General features: G+C 33.3%; 1 long non-coding RNA gene across 1 annotated transcript; it reads right to left on the reverse strand.

Moving 5' to 3' along the window:
• Nucleotides 1-1,355: 1,355 nt before the first annotated feature.
• On the reverse strand, nt 1,356-6,117 carry LOC118800952. Its single transcript, XR_005006412.1, has 3 exons — nt 2,818-6,117; nt 2,665-2,667; nt 1,356-2,550 (listed from the first exon to the last, which is right to left on the reverse strand). It is a non-coding gene; the product is annotated as an uncharacterized LOC118800952 (long non-coding RNA).
• Nucleotides 6,118-6,741: the final 624 nt, after the last annotated feature.

Below are 6,741 nucleotides of genomic sequence, written 5' to 3' on the forward strand. Positions count from 1 at the left end.
TTGATTACTTTGATTGCAGTCTTCACAAGTTTTAAAGTACTGCACAGTCTGTCACACCAAGGTAGAAGATTTCAGCTCAAACATGTGAACAGAAGTGAGAGAGAAAATCCAAGTAACCTAATCATAAAAGCATTTACCACCATTTACTCAAATGGAAAAGAAGTACAAACTCTATTAAGACACTGTTTATCTCACCTTATGTCCCAGTGCAGCCATTAACCAGTGAAGACATTTTAATCCATTCAGTCAACATGTAAAAAAGAGGAAGACACTGCATTTATTTCTATACAATGACAACTGTGTACAAATATTCAAATCATACACAATAATTTTAGGCAATTTGTTTACTTAACTTTTTCCACTTTGTAATTCCTCAGACTGTGGACTCAGATATAGAGGGAGGGAAAAAGGTGGTAACAGTGTCATTAAGATCTACAACATCTCTGCCTAATCATGCAAATAATCATGCTAATAATGCTCATTCCTCAGAGTGTGGATTCAGTTAAAGAGGGAGGGAAAATGTGGTTTAGTGTTATTTACATATACAACAATATGGAAAAACTACAATTATAACTGAGAGATGAGTTAGTGAAAAGAAACATTAATAAAACATTTACAAACACTTCTACATATAATCACTGCTGCTTGTCCACCGTTCACCATTTAGTATCTACTGTCCTGAAATGACGCTCATATAGTTTATTGTAAAGTGTTTAGTTTATTGTCTGTGTTTATTGTATTGATGGTGTGTCTGTATTATTGTTTTCTGCTGTTCTGTGTTAAGTGTAGCTTCGTGTTCAGGAGGGACTGTATTTTATTCCTTACTCAACACATCTGAGACGAGGAGGAATGATAATTAAGTTAACGTTGACTTTGTCGTCTCACTTTAACAGAATAATATTTTCTTATAGTCACAACACTAAACAGGAAACAATGAGAGCAGATTTAGCTAACAGTGCTAATAATGCTAATAATGCTAATAATGCTAATAGTGCTCATGATGCTTACCGGTCTGTGTGGACAGTCGTTTTACACACACGTCCATAATGCAGCTGAAGACAAAGACACTGCATTAATTTCCATATAAAGTGATCTGTGTAGAATTATTCAAACAATATATAATGATTCTAGACTTTAGATGATTTTAGAATTTGTTTACATAACTTTTTCCACTTTGTAATTCCTCAGAGTGTGGACTCAGGAATAGAGGGAGGGAAAAAGGTTATGTTAGTCTCATAAAAATATACAAGCAAATAGAAAAAATAGAATAAACAGAAAAGAATAAACAGCATGATATTACAATAATTCAGCCATAATACAATTCTATTATGATCTTTACAGAGTTGTGTAATGTGCTGTACTGAGTCATGACACATTTTAATAAAGTATATTTTAACAGTTTGCAGTTTGAAAAAGGAAAATGTCATTTTCTGATTTCGCAGCACCATCATGTGGACTAAGAACTCAATGCATTTTGGTCATTTATTAGTCTAACAACGGATTTAATACAGGATCAAAATATAAATAATAAAATGTCAATACTCTGTTCAATATTGCTATTTTTCACCTTAATGATGCAGTGATATTCATCTCCCACCTCTATGAATTACATTTATACTCACATTAGGTACAAACAGTGAGACGACCTTCATTTCATCTTATGTCCCAGTGCACCCACTAACCAATTAAGACACTTTGATCCACTCTCCCAACATGCAGACACAAAGAGATTGACACTGCATTAATTCCCATACAATGAGAACTGAATATGATTTTTCACATATAGAATTATTGCAGATCATTTGATGACTTACCTTTTATCTCAGTGTGTGGATTCATGTAAAGAAAGAGAGACAAAGGTGGTATTAGTGCAAATAATGTATAATATTTTTATACCTGTAAGTAAAATCACCACCTAAAAACATCACTGAAAGCATTACAATAGAATTCACTTTATAAACACACAACACTTTATTCTGTACACACAAAATACACACTGTCTGCACTTTTCACATTGTTACCTGCTGAGACGACAAATTAATATTTTTATTATTACTATTGACAGCATTTGTACTGTTATTATTAGTATTGGTGCACTCTTATAACAATGCACATTCAAATACACATACATATAATCACGCACATTGATCTTCTATTGGCATTATACTGATAATAGTAGTAAAGCTAATAAAGTTGACCAGTCCATGTGGTCGGTCATGAAATGAACTCATCCAGTATACAGACAATATGAACTGTAATTCTTACATCAATGTTTCTAATGTATATTATCTATATATGAATGGCAAAGAAAACCCAAAACCAACAGGATGTCACACCAAACAATATTCTCTCCCAGTCATTAGGCACGAAAACTAATGTAGTGAGATTAGCTTTAGCCAATAATGCTAATAATGATTACCAGTTCATATGGAAGGTTGTCAAAGGGTCCTTTCACAGGTCTCACTGTTAACTGCAGCTCTGCTCCTCCATCACACAGACATATTTAGGTAGAGAAAGACCACCATCATCCAAACAGGGTGAGAGGAATCCCTGTAAAACATCCAGAGAACAAACAGCACAGAACCAGACTGTACATGCATCTACACCAGTTCATTTAAATCATAAAAAAAATGAAATTAAACCTCAAGTCAGTCTTCATCTCACCTTCTGTGTCAAAGGCAGAACAACGAAGACATTTTCATTTCAGTCCACCAACATGTAGATAAAAGAGAAGCATGCAGAATGGTTTTTATTCCCTAATGAACACATATTCCTTATGTTTGTATCAAACAATGGTTAATAAAGTGATTTGATTACTTTCATTGCAGTCTTCACAAGTTTTAAAGTACCGCACAGTCTGTCACACCAAGGTAGAAGATTTCAGCTCAAACATGTGAACAGAAGTGAGAGAGAAAAACCAAGTAACCTAATCATAAAAGCATTTACCACCATTTACTCAAATGGAAAAGAAGGACAAACTCTATTAAGACACTGTTTATCTCACCTTATGTCCCAGTGCAGCCATTAATCAGTGAAGACATGTTAATCCATTCTGTCCACATGTAAAAAAGAGGAAGACACTGCATTCATTTCCATACAGTGAGAACTGTGTACAGATATTCAAATCATACATAATAATTTTAGACAAATTTTTACTTAACTTTTTACACGCTGTAATTCCTCCGAGTGTGGACTCAGATATAGAGGGAGGGAAAAGGTTATATTAGTGTCATAGAGATATACAACCAAATAAAAAAAAACAAAAAAAAACAATGAAAAGAAAAGAATAAACAGCAGGAGAACACAACGCATTTTCCTATTTTATTAGTCTAACAATGGACTTAATACAGGATCAAAATATAAATAATAAAATGTCAATACTCTGTTCAATATTGCTATTTTTCACCTTAATGATGCAGTGATATTCATCTCCCACCTCTATGAATTACATTTATACTCACATTAGGTACAAACAGTGAGACGACCTTCATTTCATCTTATGTCCCAGTGCACCCACTAACCAATTAAGACACTTTGATCCACTCTCCCAACATGCAGACACAAAGAGATTGACACTGCATTAATTCCCATACAATGAGAACTGAATATGATTTTTCACATATAGAATTATTGCAGATCATTTGATGACTTACCTTTTATCTCAGTGTGTGGATTCATGTAAAGAAAGAGAGACAAAGGTGGTATTAGTGCAAATAATGTATAATATTTTTATACCTGTAAGTAAAATCACCACCTAAAAACATCACTGAAAGCATTACAATAGAATTCACTTTATAAACACACAACACTTTATTCTGTACACACAAAATACACACTGTCTGCACTTTTCACATTGTTACCTGCTGAGACGACAAATTAATATTTTTATTATTACTATTGACAGCATTTGTACTGTTATTATTAGTATTGGTGCACTCTTATAACAATGCACATTCAAATACACATACATATAATCACGCACATTGATCTTCTATTGGCATTATACTGATAATAGTAGTAAAGCTAATAAAGTTGACCAGTCCATGTGGTCGGTCATGAAATGAACTCATCCAGTATACAGACAATATGAACTGTAATTCTTACATCAATGTTTCTAATGTATATTATCTATATATGAATGGCAAAGAAAACCCAAAACCAACAGGATGTCACACCAAACAATATTCTCTCCCAGTCATTAGGCACGAAAACTAATGTAGTGAGATTAGCTTTAGCCAATAATGCTAATAATGATTACCAGTTCATATGGAAGGTTGTCAAAGGGTCCTTTCACAGGTCTCACTGTTAACTGCAGCTCTGCTCCTCCATCACACAGACATATTTAGGTAGAGAAAGACCACCATCATCCAAACAGGGTGAGAGGAATCCCTGTAAAAACATCCAGAGAACAAACAGCACAGAACCAGACTGTACATGCAAATACAATCTACACCAGTTCATTTAAATCATAAAAAAATGAAATTAAACCTCAAGTCAGTCTTCATCTCACCTTCTGTGTCAAAGGCAGAACAACGAAGACATTTTCATTTCAGTCCACCAACATGTAGATAAAAGAGAAGCATGCAGAATGGTTTTTATTCCCTAATGAACACATATTCCTTATGTTTGTATCAAACAATGGTTAATAAAGTGATTTGATTACTTTGATTGCAGTCTTCACAAGTTTTAAAGTACTGCACAGTCTGTCACACCAAGGTAGAAGATTTCAGCTCAAACATGTGAACAGAAGTGAGAGAGAAAATCCAAGTAACAAAATCATAAAAGCATTTACCACCATTTACTCAAATGGAAAAGAAGTACAAACTCTATTAAGACACTGTTTATCTCACCTTATGTCCAAGTGCAGCCATTAACCAGTGAAGACATTTTAATCCATTCAGTCAACATGTAAAAAAGAGGAAGACACTGCATTTATTTCTATACAATGACAACTGTGTACAAATATTCAAATCATACACAATAATTTTAGGCAATTTGTTTACTTAACTTTTTCCACTTTGTAATTCCTCAGACTGTGGACTCAGATATAGAGGGAGGGAAAAAGGTGGTAACAGTGTCATTAAGATCTACAACATCTCTGCCTAATCATGCAAATAATCATGCTAATAATGCTCATTCCTCAGAGTGTGGATTCAGTTAAAGGGGGAGGGAAAATGTGGTTTAGTGTTATTTACATATACAACAATATGGAACAACTACAATTATAAGTGAGTGATGAGTTAGTGAAAAGAAACATTAATAAAACATTTACAAACACTTATACATATAATCATTGCTGCTTGTCCACCGTTCACCATTTAGTATCTACTGTCCTGAACTGACGCTCATATAGTTTATTGTAAAGTGTTTAGTTTATTGTCTGTGTTTATTGTATTGATGGTGTGTCTGTATTATTGTTTTCTGCTGTTCTGTCTTAAGTGTAGCTTCGTGTTCAGGAGGGACTGTATTTTATTCCTTACTCAACCCATCTGAGACGAGGAGGAATGATAATAAAGTTAACGTTGACTTTGTCGTCTCACTTTAACAGAATAATATTCTCTTATAGTCACAACACTAAACAGGAAACAATGAGAGCAGATTTAGCTAACAGTGCTAATAATGCTAATAATGCTAATAGTGCTCATGATGCTTACCGGTCTGTGTGGACAGTCGTTTTACACACACGTCCATAATGCAGCTGAAGACAAAGACACTGCATTAATTTCCATATAAAGTGATCTGTGTAGAATTATTCAAACAATATATAATGATTCTAGACTTTAGATGATTTTAGAATTTGTTTACTTAACTTTTTCCACTTTGTAATTCCTCAGAGTGTGGACTCAGGAATAGAGGGAGGGAAAAAGGTTATGTTAGTCTCATAAAAATATACAAGCAAATAGAAAAAATAGAATAAACAGAAAAGAATAAACAGCATGATATTACAATAATTCAGCCATAATACAATTCTATTATGATCTTTACAGAGTTGTGTAATGTGCTGTACTGAGTTATGACACATTTTAATAAAGTATATTTTAACAGTTTGCAGTTTGAAAAAGGAAAATGTCATTTTCTGATTTCGCAGCACCATCATGTGGACTAAGAACTCAATGCATTTTGGTCATTTATTAGTCTAACAACGGATTTAATACAGGATCAAAATATAAATAATAAAATGATCAGTGATTTTTATCTTCCATCTCTATTAATTACATTTATACTCACATTAGGTACAAACAGTGAGACGAACTTCATTTCATCTTATGTTCCAGTGCAGCAATTAACCAATTAAGACACTTTGATCCACTCAACCAACATGCAGACACAAACAGAGACGCACTGCATTAATTCCCATACAATGAGAACTGAATGTGATTATTCACATAATATAAAATTATTACAGATCATTTGTTGATTTACCTTTGTCCTCAGAGTGTGGATTCAGGTAATGAAAGAGGGAAAAAGATGGTATTAGTGCAAATAATGTATATTATCTATATCTAAATATATAAAGCAGTATAAATGAAAATTTAAATGAAATATCAGTTCATTTAAATCCTGAAAAAGTAAATTAATCCTTATCAGTCTTCATCTCACCTTCTGTGTCAAAGCAAAGGCAGAACAACGAAGACATTTTCATTTCAGTCCACCAACATGTAGATAAAAGAGAAGCATGCAGAATGGTTTTTATTCCCTAATGAACACATATTCCTTATGTTTGTATCAAACAATGGTTAA

The sequence above is a fragment of the Colossoma macropomum genome, unplaced genomic scaffold, assembly GCF_904425465.1.
Source record: "Colossoma macropomum unplaced genomic scaffold, Colossoma_macropomum, whole genome shotgun sequence".
Classification (NCBI taxonomy): Eukaryota; Metazoa; Chordata; class Actinopteri; order Characiformes; family Serrasalmidae; genus Colossoma; species Colossoma macropomum.